General features: G+C 38.2%; 1 protein-coding gene across 3 annotated transcripts in view; it reads left to right on the plus strand.

The window, feature by feature from the left end:
* The first annotated feature begins 349 nt into the window (after nucleotides 1-349).
* Syt1 (synaptotagmin 1) overlaps nucleotides 350-17,301 on the plus strand; it is a 492,018-nt gene continuing 475,066 nt past the window's right edge. For 2 of the 3 annotated variants that reach the window (XM_075954765.1, XM_075954767.1), the window contains exon 1: nucleotides 350-748. The gene's annotated coding sequence lies outside the window, so the exon portion shown is untranslated. Of the gene's footprint in view, nucleotides 784-17,301 lie in introns of all 3 variants that reach the window. The other variant, XM_075954766.1, reaches the window with a different exon arrangement.

Genomic DNA, 17,301 nt, shown 5'->3' on the forward strand with positions numbered 1-17,301 from the left:
AGTAAAAAAAAAAAAAAAAGCTTTGTATTATGCTTGCTTCTTATACTGTGCATATGGTTTACTGAACAGGTTGTGGACATTCCCGAGTCTGCTCACCGGGTTTAGGAAATATCTTTTGGTGTTTCTCCTTGGGATCTGGTCCCCTCTTAGTTCACCCCACCCCGCCACCTTCCTAAACCCCTCTCTTCAGGTCCCCGTCCGCTGTGGGGATGGAGAGACACTAAGAGAACTGGGCTGGGCTCCGTTGCCTGAGAGGATCCACCTATTATTAGTGCTCTCTGATTGGCTCCTCTGAGCAGCGTACCTTTGTTGGAACCAATCAACAGCTGGGGCTGAGAGATGATGGGCGGCCGCCTCCTCACTGGAGGGATTCCTGGAGAAGCTGCAGTGTGGGGATGCTCTGACCGAGTTCAGCCCCCAGTGTCTTTCCTCCTCCTTCTCCTGCAGCGACCGCATCCGCAGTTAGCAGTCAGCAACTTGAGGCTGTACCCGGGGCAAGCCCCCAGGGTCCTGCTCATCCGACAGGGGGCTCAGCGCCCCAAGGGGTGTGTGCAGGGTGGGGGCGGCCAGCTGGGACCAGCTGGTGGCCCTAGAAAACCTCCCCCACACCCACACCCACACACCCCTTTTGTGTTACAGGCTGCCCCTCTGAGAGCAGAGGCAGCGAGAGTACTCGTGTGCCTCGCACCGGTCCGCGTCGAGAGCAGTGGGGACCAAGACCCGCACCACCTCCCGGTCCTCGCTCCAGGTAAGGCAGCCCGACTGGCAGCGTGGCCACCTCGGGTAATACCTTTAAGCTTGAATCTGTCGAAAAGACCTAGGTACACTTGGGTTGTGGCGGTGGGAGACCTAGGGAGGGGATCCCCCGGTAAGCCTATTGTGAAATGCAAGACCACAAGTGCATCTCCGGGAAAAGCACTTTGCACAGGGCTGGCGATTCAGAACCAGGAGTTGGTGTTGGGCATCCCCCATCTTCTTGTTTCTTCCATTCTCTCCTCTGTCCTCCAACCCCCTAGCCCCCCCCTCCCCTTCCTCCCATTCTAAGCCAGCACGGGGATTCTTTCTCTGGGAAGATTGTCTTTCTTACAGGGAAGAAGGGCAGTGAAGAAGAGAGAAAGATTTCCTTTCTGTTGGAGGGCAGGGTAGAACGCAACCCCTGTGCAAATATGAGTCCAGGAAGCAATGAAAACCGCACAGGGAATTAAACTGAATGAGAGTAGACAAGGAGCCCAGCTCCTGTTCTCAGAAAGGAAGTGTCAAGTTTGACTCCATCTCCTCCTTGCAAGGGGCTACAAATGGAACAAAAATAAACCAACACTCCAGCCCACTTTCAACTGCTTAATTGCTGCTGCTTCCCAGCCCCTAGCTGTCTGACTCTTCTTGTTTGAAGCTGTCCTATGGGGCTGACAGTTTGGGATTGCACATCCGTGTCCCTGCACTCTGAGGGTTTCTTGAGTTTATAAGATGAAAACTGGATCATTACTCTCCTGGGGTTTATCCATGTGGCCTCTACAGTGGGAGGCTAGAAACATGGGAAGTTTTAAAACGTTTACAAGTAACACTAGAATTATCAGGAGCCTGGGGTTTTACTTTGAGATTGCTAATCTGGTTAGCTTTTGTGTATGGGTTGACAGGCACTTCCTTCCCCCAGCATTAACCCTTTGGTGAAACACAGGAAGTTTAACTTTTGAGTTAAAGCCACTGTTGTGTAGCATTTAATTCCATTTTATTTTACCCCTTTTTTGGGCTACATTTGCATGTTAGCGTCGGGATATTAAATTCATGCCTTGACACACTTTCTTTTAACATGACAACATTTAATGGATAGAAAGTGATGTTTCTCCGGTTTCTATGCTGATTCCTGAAGATAGCTGTAGGTTCAGTTGACAGAATCCTCTTGGACTAGAAGAAAGTTTAGGAAGTAATGGCAGGAAGGTAGTCTCAAATTTAAAAGCTCTTAAGGGGGAGAAACATTTTTTCCTCTCACATCTTGTTCAAGGAAAGACAACTTCCCCATAACTGTCAGGATAACAGGTCAAGCACATCATACTTGTTATGCAGTCTCGACAACAGCCTCTCTAATTCCACCATCTCTGAGCTAAGCTTTGTTTTCCTATTATTCCTGGGAGACTGATGAGCGATTACCGTCAGCTGGGAGGGGGGTGAAGAGAAATTTCCAGTTAAATAAAACAGCAAAGCAGTGCAAGGGGGGAGGGGGTCCTGCATGAGCAGAGAGAAAACAGCAGATGCTCGTACCAAGATAAATCATTTTGATTTATCAGGAGAAGCCAAGTCGTAGCTTTTTCTAGATGTCCATTAAAGATAAGAAGAAATCTTCTTTCTTAACTCTATCTCACCTTCCACACCAGCCTGAGTACCCTAGAAAGTCTTTTTCAATCACATGCATTTCATGTGTAAGTTTCTACACAAACTTAGAAAAGAGCTGGGTTCAATTGCCGTTGCTAATATTGATTTGGGCATTGACTAATATTAACATTGTATATTGTTTTCAAAACCATTTCCCATTCTAGGCAATTATCTCACCTACCCAAACAGACATCACACACACATGCTTGTGCGTACACACACACACTCCATACCACAAACGCCACACATACATACTCACACAAATGCACACCAGATTTTTCCCCCCTTGAGGTTTAACATCTAAATGACTTCTTAAAAACATACTGTCCCTTCTGAGCTATTGCTTTTCAGAGGTGACACTTCTCGGTTACAAGAACAAAAGGATAACCCCTTAATTACCTCATGCGTGTGTACAACTGAATTAACAAGTTTACACATGAAAACACGTACAGAAAGGAAAGGAGTAGCTTTCTGCCTGGACAAAATAAGATTCTGTTTGCTTGTTTTTCCACTGTACTGGGGAAATGTAAAAGTTTGGGCTTGGTTCGTGACGTTTATTTACCTGCCTCTCTAAAACGTTAATCATAGCACTAGCGTGTACAGAGATGCTTATGTATGTGGAGTTCTTTTTATACACCTCTGAAAATTTGAGCCTTTATATACTGCAAGTCATATCTAATTGTAAGATGATATGTAATGAGTGGATTGAAGACTTTAAATGGTATAGAAAATTTATGGTCACAATTTTATTTAGTCTTCATTTTTCTCCCTTTGAGATGATGTTTTGGTAAATCATAGTAATGCTTGAGAGTGGATATGGTAATTAGAATTGAAGACATCTTTATCAGAATTGAAGATTGCAACTGCAGAAGGGAAATCCTAAAGTACTGGAATATCACATGATAAAGAGTTGTCGACATTAGTTGTGACTCGTGTGTCTTGATAGAAGGTGTTAGCTATTCTAGCTGGTTAAATGATCAGGTGAATGTAATCTGGTTGTTCTAAAAATTTACTTTCTACGATATGCTTATTAGACTTGATGTTAATGAAAATAAAACTAGGAAATGGTAGCTTGTCTTAATTACGTTTGCAAAACGAGCTGTAAGACTAATAAAAAATGAGGGATGCCTTAGGAATCTAAACGTTAATTTGAACTTCCTGTTAGTCTAGTAACACATTGAAATCATAACAATTAATCTCTTTTGATGTCAGTGTCTTAAATCAATTTAGACTATATCCCCAAAACAGGCTCTCAGAGTTACCTAATGGAGAAAAAATTCAATTTAAGGAGACAATTTTATATGACTCTCAAACCCTTCTGATTCTTTTGCTTTTCAGTTTATGCAATACCTGGGAAGGATTATCATTAATTCTAATTTGTAACTTGATATTTATCTTTCTAATCCTAATGATTACGAGGTTTGAGGTAAAAAAGAAAAAGAAGACAATTCGATTATATAATAGAGAATTTCATCTAGTATTAAGGGTAACCCAGATGAAACATAGACTTTTTGACAAAGTATAATGTTGTTATGGGTTTTACAAGCATTTTGCAAAAATGCAATGTTTTTTTCATTAAATATCAGATCCACTTGTGATTTAAAATTTTTAATGATTTATTAGTCATAAATGTATCTACACTGAAAGTTTAATAGATATGAGATGACTCCTAGCTAAATTTATTTTTATTAAAATTAGCCAAATCTATGTATGAAAAGATAAAAACAAGCGAGTATAAACACCTAATTTTAATTTGAATTCAAATATATGTTTTTTCATACACATATTCTAAAATTATGTAACACTTTAAAAACGGGTGAGAATTTGATGGGCAGTAGATTATAGTATGTTGAACCTTGGGTGGGTGCTCACCATGTACAGGCAAAGATAGTAACATGTTAGGGGTGCTTTAGTGAGTCGTTGGTAGAAAGACTATTAATATCTAGATACAAAATTTGTGTGAGCAGAGAGCATTGCTTTTACTGGCATATTCTTCCTCAGGTTGGGAAGAAAAATCTGGAACAACTCCTCGGTAGAAGATATTCCCTTATCTACATTTAGCAAAAGTTGAAATCATAATGTTGTTTGACTTTGCATATGATCAAGGATAAAGTCCGTAGGGCTTTTAGCAGATATTTCAATCACCGTTTACAGTTAGGTAAACTTCCTCGTTCATTTTGTAATTTTATGTAATTGATGCCATGATTATCATGGCTTCTTCAAATAGGGGAACATAGGGAGATATCTTCACATCTAATTCTTCAAGGAATGATTGATATTTTTCATTTTGCTTTATAAACTCAATCCAAACCTTTTCATTTAACATGTGCATTTTCCTCAAGAGAATTTTAATATTTCTCAGCAGAGGGGAAAGAGCGATGCTCTCGCAGTCTCTCAAAGGGATCGGAGGCACTACTTTCAGTAGCTGTGAAGTAAACAACTGATAGCTCTGAATATGAACAGCAGCAATGGATGGATTACAATGATAGCCTGGTACTTGAATAGTACCCTACTCCAATGTACACATTAGCAGTGGGAACATAAACTTCTTTAAAATTAAGTTCCGATATTATACTTCAGAAAATGCTCATTCTTTCATATCTATTAAGTGAAACGCTGAGTTTTGCTGCTTTAATAAAAGCTGAACACTCCTCTTTTAAAGCACGATCGTCCACCATTGTAAGATGGTGTTGTGATCTATAAACGTGTTTTAGACTGAGTTCATAGGTACCCTAGAACTCATCCAATCTGGCTACATGTTGAACATACATACCTAAGAGAAAATAAATTGCTATGCTGTAGAAATAGCAACCACTGAAAGTGTTGTTTATGGAATTTTAACTGTAATCTTCCAAACCCACTGCAAAGGAATCTTTGAAAATGACATTCAGTTTTCTTTAACTTGAAAACAAGACTGAAGACAGTTCTGAATGACTGTAAAAACTAATTTAGAGTTTAAAAAAGCATGATATGCCTCTGAGAAAGGCAAAGCTCACGAAGAACGGCCATTTCCATATTTTTTAAATTTATTTTTACCCAGATTTCGAATTGTGTAGATCAATTCTAACTCTCTTTGATATGTTTTGTCTCTCCAAATACACTTAGCGCGTAGACAAGGTGTTGGCTCGCTGGCTGTGGTATGAGAGGAGCAAAGGAAGCATGCTGATTGTTTTAGTGAGGGCTTTGACAGCAGACGGCTTGGCTGTTGTTCTGATTGTGCACATAGGGAGGCAGTATATTAAAAGGGGTCTCCGGATAATCATGACGTATGTGAAGATAAAAAATGCCACCTAGTTCCTAACTGTCCTGTACTCAACGAGAGATGGAGAATTTTCACAGGCAGTGAGAATGGCCTTTTAAGTCAGCATCAGAATCAGATCAAATTATTTGCTTCAGTTGTAATTTAGTAGCTTTCTCAGCCGTCCCGTCAGACAGCATTCCACAGCACACACCAAGTTACGAGCATGCTCCTGAAACCACACGTTGCACATATAACTCTTAGCTGAGTGCCTTAGTCAGGAGTTAATTCTTGATGGTAACATCTGATGAATGCCACCCAAGATGGCACAGAAATGGGTATCCCCTGTCCTTGTGAACTTACGGCTGTTATCTGTGAAATGTATCTTCGTGAATAATTCTCACATGCCTAGGATTTGTATAATTATTTTTGCCAATGGATATCTTATAAGGGGAACTAGTATATTATTATCTGTGAGAACTGTGTGATTTCTTTTCCCTCTTAAACAATTCAGCTACTTAATCAAGAATAAAACGTGCATGCACACACAAGACAAATATAATTGACGATTTTTTAAATGTCAAACATACTTTCCCTGAAATGCTTAAATGAGAACTACTGTCTTCATGTTTTGCCGTTGCCCCCCCCCTGACCACAGCCATCATATCAGTGACACAGAAACAGAGAGAAGAGCAGAAAAGCCCACTTCGGTCCTCTGGTGCATTCCCCGGTGCCCTTGCAGGTTGCAGCATCCTGTTTTGCCCGTGGCTCATTTCTTCCTTACCTAGGATCCCATGCCTACCCTAGATAGGAAGCAGGTAATTGGATTTACTAATTGCTATTTTGAGATTCCTCCATCAACAAGAAGGCAAACGCGCATGGAAACACTCTGAACCTACACAGCTGTGAGAAACTCATATTAACCCTTTGAGGTGTGGTGCAGACACTTCTGTAAAATTTAAGGCCGTTTATGAAACAACTTCTCTTTCAGGAATTTCTTTCCATTTCTCACAGGTTATGTAAGGCAAGGTCAAGGCCATTAAATCAGGAGTTGCTAGAGCAATTTTACTTAAAATCTGAGGATAAGACTGAAATACCTATAATTAAGGAGTTCCAAGATAAACGTGGTGGTAGACAGGGGCAATCTCAGTACTAGCAAAGTTGAGATGAGAGGATCAGGAGACCAAGGCCATTCTCAGCTACCCAGGCTAGCCTGGGCTACAAGAAACCCTCTCCCAAACCTCACTGCTACCCCAGAAATGATTTCCAAATCATCTTTTCCAAAACCAAATGTGTCCAAGATTAAGACATTTAAATGGTAACATATTCACCATCGTGGCAACAAATAATTGAGATTAAATTTGCGCTTCCAGATTTCTAGGGTTTACCTTGAAGCAGCGCATACAGCAAGGTTGTTTTTAGGATGCATACTCAACAAAGTATCTTGGAACACAGATAAACATGCAATTTATTTTGTAGGTTACCAGCAGCAAAGCAGCAGGGCACAGCTACCGAGACTCACATTAGGTATTGTGTGCCGATAAAGAGCCGACTGAGTGTCCTGTTCCCGGATACTGGCCTCCAGTAGTCTGTACAGTGAAGTTGGTGATAGCCCCCCCCCCATGTATTACTATGAGCCACAGAAACTGCCTAGCTGCTTATCTTTGAGAAAATTAAAATTCAGACTTGCTCTTTAGACAAATGGCTTAATGTCCTTTAAAGGAAGAGCAAGTGGGATAGCAGGGTATTCGGGCATTGTGGGACAGATCAAGATTTTAGGTTTTGAGTTAGCAGCATCCTTTAGAAGCAAGGTTGACACAGTTTTTCAGTAGCAAGGCTAGGTAGCAAAGCGCTGAAATCTCTTTCTGGCCTGAAGTGTCTGCCAGATCCTGGCTTACCAAGCTGGCTTTCTGCCTAATCCCTAGCATTTCCATCAGATTTGAGGAAAGAATAAAGCCAGCCACTGGGCATTAGAACATATTTCTAGAACATCTAGGACCGCTTCTATAAATAGAGTCACCTCACCATGCCACGTTAGCAATCATTAAGCATATAAGGCCACAGATTTTGGATTGAAAAGTATGTACACATGAAAAGGACCGCTGTGTGCATAAAAGTGATTAGGTTTCAACTCTGTGTATAAATGTGTGTGCCACAAGCTCAAACTGCATTGAAATAAATGTCTTTTTGTATGTCATTCCAGCTTATGATAATTTTTTCCAAGGAATCATAGATGCTTTCTGAGCACCTTTTAGATAACACAAACTGAATATTGATGGTAGAAGAGAACTAACTACTCCAGAGACGGGGGGGGGGGGGGGACACAAACTCTGCTACGGCTTTGAGAATCTTCCATCTTATATATATTGAACACATAGCAACCATTTTATTTCTCATGACTTCTGACTTTTATACCTGTACTTATGCATAATATCTGTATTATGTTCACTGTATGGGCAGTGTAAAGAAAATTATTTCAGCTCTCTGGTTGTGAGAATACTCCAGGAATTCCCTGAAGTTATTTCCTTCTTCCTTCCTGTATGTTTCCTTCCTCTTCAACGTTACCCTCCCTACTCTCTCCTTCCTGCTGCCCTGCTTTTTTTTCTTCCCTCCTCACGATTTTTTCTCCCAGTGATAAGAGGCTCCTTAATCTTTTTTATTAATTTTTTTCATGTTACATATCAACCCTAATTCCACCTGCCTCCCCTTCTCCCACCTCTCCTACTTCTACTCTTCCTGCCCCCTTGTCCACTCCTCAGAGGGGGTAAGACATATGTGGTTCTGTATTGTGGAACCATTTCTGCTGCATTATTTGATCTTTACAGTAGATTTTCCCATTGTACAGATGCAATAAAGAAGACTCGGGTGCTAAATCAAGGGGGCTGCAATTACATACATAAAAAATTAAATGTGTGTGTCTGTTTTGCCTATTGATTGATCTTGCCTCAGTACTTATAATGAGGACCACATGATTCACAGTCATCTCCATACAAAGGACTTAGGTTGTTCTTGTTTATCAGAAAAAAGGCACAAGAAATCTATCACCACTGTTGAAAATTAAAGTTTGTGTCTCGTCGAAAGGTCAAGGAAGTTTTAATAGTCTGTTGTTTCTGCGATGCTAATTTTAAGGGTATTAAGTTTGTGTCTTAAAATTAATCCAGGGTGTTTTCTTAGTCTATGCTATGAAGAAAAATCTCACAGCCTATGCCACTAACTCAGCTTTCTTGCCGTTGCCACTCCAGCACTCTGATATCAGATCAGCCGTCTCATGTTCCTCTGCATTTCTAAACTCCATAGCTCTAAGGCAGCTAGTAGGGTACAGATATCTGTGATTAGAAAATAGGATATTATTTATATTATTAGTAGTATTTATATTATTATTATTCATATTTTTAGTAGTATTTATATTATTAGTCTTTATATTATTAGCATATTATTAGTAGGATACTATTTATATTATTATTAATAATAATATTTATAGTATTATATTTTATTATATTATTATTAATAATATAGCTGTTCCATAGCTCCCTGAAGTTCCACATTCCCCCCCGTGTTCTCCTTGGCACTCATAGATACAGTTTCTCACTGTTCTTCACCTAACATTAATGGAAGCTATAGAGTCTGCTTGATCATTTCCTTTCCTATTCCTATTTCTATTTTACCCCAAAAGTACATCTTCAAACCCTAAGTATAATTTCCCCATTGTGTGAAGTCTCTCTGCTGACAGCTTCTATGTTCAAGAGGAAACACTAGTACTCGTGAGAATTGTAAAATGAATTAATATCATTGACTTCATGGTTACTCTTAAATAAGGAATTGGGGATTTTCATTGAGAATAGATGATAAAAAAATGGAAATTTTTTTGAAGTACAGGCTAGATCTTTGTAGGAACCTTGTATGAAGAAAGCCCTCACTTGTATTGTTATTTCTCCTTACAGTCCTTCCCCACAGTATTTGAAATCTGACCCTTATTTAATATCACTGATATTATTAACAGTATATCCATATCTTTTGATGAGAAGATTATGAAAAAGGTCCTTTAAGAAACTTTCCCAGGGTCATAAGATGCAGTTTGACATTGGAACCAATCCAAACCATCTGTCCACCAAAGCAATATCCATCAATAAGTTTCACGTTATCCTTGAACACATAAATGGGAGATGATGAAAGAATAGATAGGTGGTGGCTCATTTTGGCTAACGATACAGACCAAAAACCAAACGCTAATCAATCAAGCAACTGTAGTTGGAAATTTGAGAAAACAAGCCCCAGGACTGTCAGGCAAAGCATTGCTGTCAAAGGAAAAGTCGGTGCAAATGTGAGGGGAACCAGCTCTCAATACTTATATAACCAGCACTGCTTCAGTGAGTTTTAATCTGCCTTAATATTGTAATTAAAAGCATCCTGCAAAGAACAAGAAATAGCCAGTGGTATAATACGATCTCACTGTGTTTTGAATTTATCTGCCTGGTTTGTATATTGCTGTAGTGGCTTCAGAGTTATAGAGATGGAGCGTGAAGCGAGTGGACAGTTTCTGTACATTCTACACAGACTGAAATCCACTCTTGAATGTTTTATAGATGAGTATTTTATTCTCCGTTATCATGTGTTGGAATGTACTCCATATACATATTCCATACATCTTTTGTTAACTCTTAGTATCCTTTCTCCTAATTTCTAAGAGAAACAAGTGTATGTCTTCACCCAGTTTTCATGGATTTAAGTAAACATGGTAGGTTTTTTTTTTCTTATCACAGTAATGACTTTTCTCAACGTAATTTCCTCTTGAATGCATTTTTCTGTATGGCCTACAAAACTCTAATTTAGATTTCAAGACAAAAGTAAATAAATATGGAGAACATAATAAAGCAAATCATTTTGTGTCGATTATCATTTAGACAACATGGGTCTTGAAACATTAACAGGAAATTATTTTGCCTTTATCTTGTTTCATATCCTGGTTTCAAGGAGATAATAAACCAAGCCTGCCTAGGTCACTCTGTGATGGTCCAACAGGCGCTTACCAACGCTCATTGCCGTGTGTGAAACCACACTGTCATTTAATCTGCTGCAGCGGTATTAAGTGATAATTAAAGTGTCAATCTTAAGTGGCCCATTTTTATCTTTCCCTAGGGTTCTCTATAAGCTTAATAATAACAACATATTTTAAAAATAGAGTTAAGTTTGCTAAACTATGCTGATAAATATGTGTGTGTGTGTGTGTGTGTGTGTGTGTGTATTCCTATTTGGTAGAATTAAAGAGCTTTATTCTTTTTCTCTTATGCAAGCATATGCATTCTAATTTTGAGTCTTAGTTTGTGTGAAACTAAAGTGAGTTTTAGATGATTTTTCAGTATTTTTATCACTTTGATTCTTAACTCCCTGTAAGACAATAAAAAGGAAACATTTGACAGAAACTTCAATAAATGAATCTCCTAATCATGTTTGGTAATATTTTTACAGTCATTTATGCTTACTAAATCATCAAATATACACATAAAAATAATAACAAATATCTATCCTAAGAGATATTTCTGCATACACATTCTCACACTTGATTTATCATTTCTTTACCTTGTTCATTAAAAAAAATACCCTGGTCACTACCAACCAAGATGACACTACAACATACAGAACCTTTAGGATATTTTTTTCTTGGAGGCCATAAGAGGGCATCAGATTGCCTGGAACTGGTGTTACAGGCAGTTGTAAGCTCTCTAATATGGATGCTGGGAACTGAATCTGGGTCTTTTCCAAACACAGCAAGTGCTTATACACACAAAATAATTTTAAAACACCTCCTTAAAAGTACTACATTTTTTCAGTGACAAGCAATGCATTTAAGGTATCTTTAGCATGTGGCTGCAGTGTAAACCATAGGAATTTGCCATGGCAATATATTTTAATATATTAACTGTGTATAAACAAAACGCAATGAGTCCTTTGTCGAAATGCAGTATTCATATGTTGATGATTTAATGGGAATTTTCACATTTATTTTTTTTCCTAATGTCCACAGTCCATCTGGCACTGTTGTCCAATAAACAGTGCCGTGTTCTTCTGCTACCTACGAGACTTCAGCTGATAACATTCAGCGGCCTTTGTTTAAACAAGGTCAATACTTTGAACTCCATTTTACGATTATGGATAAACTTCTACAGAGCAGAGAGAGTTTACACAGAATAAGTGATTCTCTTCCTTTAAGGCTCTGACTGGAAAAATTTGTCTATGAAACAAACAGGGAAGACTGAGCACAAGCATTTAGAATTTTAAATATTAATGGAAATAGTTAACATGGTCTACAAGGCCCCTTATGACTTACTGGCCTAGAATCTCTACATCATTTATTACTCTAAAGACTTCCCTGCTGTTCATTCTCCGTGAACATTTTCTATTCCCCACATCTACCATGTCTGCTTTATAGGGCGCCCATTGTGTATAATTCAGTTTAAATGTTTTTCTCAAATAAAATATCCTACACTACGTCTTTAGTTCAATGTTTATGTAATATGCTTGATTTTTTTAACTCTATATGTATCTATATTTTATAATTATCTTTTTATATGACCATCTACTTGTTAGTCAATAAGCCCACGAGGGTTAGAGAATGTGTTTTATTCATGTTTATCTTCTCAGACAGATAAAGAGTGCTTGGCCTCGAATACGCACTCTTAAACCTTTTTATATCTTGTTGAACAGAAAAAGGATCAGTCTTCTATGGTAGGCATACAAACTAGGCAATGTCTAATTTTTTTCTAAGGTAAGCTGTATTCTTCCATTGCTCATCATAGTGGGAGACAGAAAGATTCTACCATGGCCGAAGATGCTACATAAACCATGTGACTGGAGCTAAGTAAACATCTTCAGATAGAGAGACGGGACAGGGGAGGAAGCAGATAGGGGAGAGAGAACTAACAAAATGCTACCTGTTGATGCATCTCTACCTGGAGATAATTTTGACACGATTTCTCTTTATCCCAAACTTGATTCATCTCTCAGGCATGTACCTCAGTCATAAAAGATGTTTATGAACTCTTTATGAAAAATTTACTTCCTATTCCTTTCCCGTAGCGTCCTGTATTTTTTAGGGCTCTTTCATTTTTGTCATTATCTATTTATTTATCAAACACTATCGAGAAACCACTAGAAACAGAAACTATCAGATATGAGGGGCCATTTATGCCCCATGTTGTCTTCTTCAATGCCAGCCATAATACTTGGCTTATTAGTAGATATTTAAAGTATTTTCGTTGGAGGTCATTCCCCAGAACTCACACACTAACCCTCCCACATGCACACACACACACACACACACACACACACACACACACACACACACACACCAAATAAGCCAATATTTGTTTAAAAATTAAACAAAAAGAAATTTTTGTCAGGGATTCTATGTCAATACTGCTCAGTTGGTAAAATGTCTGCCTAGAACTCACATGATCCTGGATTTGGTCTCAGAACTTAATATAGTAGATACGGTAGTGCATGCCTAAAACCACAGTACACCCAAGGGAGATGCAGGAGAATCAGTTCACGGTCATCCTCAGCTGCATAAGTCATTCACGACCAATGTGTCCCATATACTTTATTTCAGGAAAAATGGATGAGAGGATGCATCAAAGCATGGTAGAATATGTGAACTTTGAACCAATGTCTTTTCTGTTCCCTGTTCTTTAGATAGTAGGTTCCCCTCTGTAGTAACAAGAGGAGATAAAATATTTGGTTAGAAATCTTTGAGATAATATAGGCATGCATTGTTAAAATAAATTTTTGAGCATTTCACTGTGACTTTACTGTACTTCAGTACAAGTTCAAAATCTGTTTGGATGTCACTACTATAAGTCATCACTAAGATTATAATTTTACACTTGTACGATGACTCTTTAACTGTGTACGGTTTCAGCGGAATCCAAGGGCACATGACTGTAATTTCAGCTACTTGTGAAGCTGAGGAAAGAGGTTCCCGATATGAAGGTCTACCTTGGAAGCTTTGTGAGACCCTGTGTCTGAAAAAGAAGTTAGGTGTAGTGTAGTGGCAGAATGCTGGCCAAGCACACAGAAGGTTCTGGGTTCAATTCCAAATGCTACAAAGAAAGCAAATAAACATGCACCAGTCCTCACATTTGCTGTAGAAATGTCAAGGGTTGGCTGACATTGTGTGGTAGAAGGCCCATGAGCAGGCTCTGCAACCTTTTCATATTTTTGGAAACCCTGAGTATAATTGACGTCTGAAAAATGTTGAATACTTAGCTGATTTTAAAGAAATATATTACAGATCTATATCTAATAAATGATAAATCTAATGAGACTAAACTAATTGAAGGAAATTTGAAGTAGCGTGTAGAGAAATGCTCTAAATAAATGTTGTTGCCTTTTTAACTTAGGAGTCTTCCACAATTATTTTGATAACGTGTATTCTCTCAAAATCAGAGCTTCTCGGGTTTCTTTTTCTTGTTTGTTTCTTTCCTTTGTAATGGGAACAGTCTGTGATATTACATTCTCTAGGTGTGAAAACACATCTTCAAAAATCTATCCGGAAAACAGATCTTCTAGATAAAGATAAAATTGGGAAATTGTTAGAGAAATGCAAACAGATATTGTTTTTTTAAAGTATTTCTGATAACTTGATTTTTTTTCACTTGAGAATAAATAACTGTCGAATGTCCCCAAGAGACTGTGTGTTTTTCTCTATTTTTCTTCCAGCCAAAGTACATCGAATTATGAAATCAAATCCATGCAGAATCCATGCTTACCACACCAGCACACTGACTCAGACTAGGCTGTGTTCTCTAGGACGTTGGGTTGTTTCCATCATACACAGATGCCCACCTCACAGAAAGAACACTGGGAATTTACTAAGGAAGCACGTATAGCCCTCTGGTGCATACTGCTGAGTGAATTAGCCTTGTTGATTTGGTTTTTTCCATGCCTGTCATACTCATTTCTAACTTCCCTCTAACCCCTAGACTTCGTGTGTAGCTTTCTTAACAGGAACCTTCCTGAACTCAAATTTGTTAGTCAAGTCTTCTCTGCATCCAAGGTAAGATGTGAATTCTTCTCTCCCGTCTGTTTACACTGTGTGCCTGTTTGGGTACAGAAGAAGGACACACTCTCAAATAGGGCCATCAGTACATGTCACAGATGAGTGTAAGTCTGAAGCAGAGGCACAGTGGTCCAATGCCTCCTGGCTCACATCATAACAGAGATCATGTGTGTCTAGAAGGAACTGAAGAAGCCCTGCCAAAGTCATACAGATCTGTGTGGTGCTGATCTTATTAGCTTTCATTCTAGTTGAGATATGGGGAAAGCATGGTGGATTTTCAGTAGAACCATAATTCTTCCCAACTTAGCGCCTTGAAAAATCATTTAGAAAAGACTATTCAGGGCCAGACAGTGGTGGTGCATGCCTTGAATCCCAGGGCTCAGAAGGCAGAGGCAGACGATGTCTGTGAGTTCAAGGCCAGCCTGGTCTCCAAAGAGTTTCATGACAGTCAGAGCTGACAGACAGAGAAACCCTGCCTCAGAAAAAAAGAAAAGACTATTCAGTAACTAGAGCCAGGATGGAAGTGAGGAAAGAATTTGCTTTTTGTGGGTTTGTGTGGAAACAATGTTGCTACAGATTTGTTCTCTGTATGATGTCACAGCCTCTGGATTGACAGACAGAGCAGTGGGCAGCCCAGGAAGGTGCTGTCACAGAACCTTGTTTCTGTGGTTTTATTAAGAGCACAACTAACCATCTCTCATATATGGCCCAATTTATAACATTCGTTTGATTTTATTTTTAGCATGTGATTTCCCCATCCATGTTAGCAGCAAATGTGTTGCCTTTGGGTAAATAGATAAAAATTGGGCTAACTTCAAGGCCATGGAAATGTGAAAAAGTGGCAGAAAAAAAAATCACCTTTTGTTCTATGACTGAAAGACACTCAATACACTGTCTGACGTCAGAAAGGAAAGCATTAAGCCTTCATGAATTTAGAGTGAGTGCAATTGGTTCTGAAACCTCTCCTCCACAAAGCAGCTGGTCTGCTATTGCTTTTCTAGAAAATTATATTGAGGGAAATGCTTTTTACTTTTCCCTATTTTCTATTTGGCTTCACCTTAATCAAAAAAAAAAAAAAGGAATACAGCAGTATCAAGATTCTAAATGGTATTCATTCTAGTGAATGCTTTGGAAACTTCCAAGTTATCTGATACAACACTTTAAAATTAACTATCACCTAAATGTTGCTCACTATATTCAAAGACAACTACTAATTGGTAGTTATAATATATCTAAGATTCTGCTATATGTAAGGATCTGTTTTTTTCATAGTGCCTGGTTGAATTTGTTTTATTAAGTCAATAGAAAATTATCTAAATATCTATAGTTAATACATGCACAAGTATATACTGAATTCTTAATTCAGCATGGGATGATGATCAAGAATTAATTCAGTTATGTCAAATTATTTATTTATTTATTAGTGTGTGAGAGAAAGCGCACGCACTGGGGATAGTTTAATGGTCTGGTTTCTCTCTTGAAATACTTGGGTTCTGAAAATAAACTCAGGTCATCAGACTTACACAGCAAGTAATTTGACCACTAAGACATCTCACCAGTACTAATTCAGAAATTTCTTAACCAATACATCACGTTTCCACAAGAATTCGGAACATTTTTCTTTGAAACTGTATGTAAAACTGAGTGTGTATGTTTGGATAAGCATGTTTTCAGAGAAGAAACTCTGAGGTTTTGTCACACCGCCAAACCCTGTGATTCCAAAGTGCTGCAGGTGAGGAAAAATAGACATAACACATCCCTCCAGCTGAAGACCTTGTGAGGGAAGGGAAGTTTATACCATCAAGTGGCAATTATGAAAGTGGTTATAAATGGGTGTACACTATGAAGAAAAGATTTACTATTCACAAGGGAGATGAAAAATTCAAGCCACATAGAAGTATAGAAAACATCTTTTTATATAATATTTATATGAGATGTTTATTGTGTGAGGAAATGCATTAACAGAACCTTGAAGTTAATATTGATCAATGTTTCTGAGCATAATAAAGAGCCTATGATGAGTGCAATACTTTTTATAGTGAATTAAAAGTTATTGAACATAGGACACTAATACTTTTCATAGATTAAAATATTGAATAGTAAACCAGTACATTTATAACTCACCTACTATGATTCAGACTGTAAAATGCTGATTTTGAAAATATAAACCATTATTTGTAAAATAAATTCTAATAGCAATGATCATCATAAGAAATATCATTAAGGACACTAGTCCAATTACCAAATAAAATAAGCACAGTTATTTAATAGCAAATAATATCTCATTTATATTTCAGGTATTTTTATCACCAGTGCATTTTCTCACTAAGCTTTTTTTTAACTGGTTTGAGGAAACAATGTTGAAATTTCGCACTTGATTGCTCCAGCATCATGTCAGAACTAATATATTTTGAACTAGACAGCTGCTCATAATGTTCTCCTTTCTTCTCATGCATCTTTTCTTTCCTTGCTGCATAGTTTTGTCAATTGAAGTGGCTTTTGGGTCTCAGTCTCTCATCTCAGCAATGCTTCTCCCCCTTTCTAGAAACTTCTTTCTGAACATTTTAGTTTTTTCCATCTTCTCATTCTTCCAAATCTATTAGCACTTCACTTGCCTCTCCAACCTCCAGATTCAGACTCT

This window comes from Microtus pennsylvanicus, chromosome 20 (assembly GCF_037038515.1).
Source record: "Microtus pennsylvanicus isolate mMicPen1 chromosome 20, mMicPen1.hap1, whole genome shotgun sequence".
NCBI classification, from domain to species: domain Eukaryota; kingdom Metazoa; phylum Chordata; class Mammalia; order Rodentia; family Cricetidae; genus Microtus; species Microtus pennsylvanicus.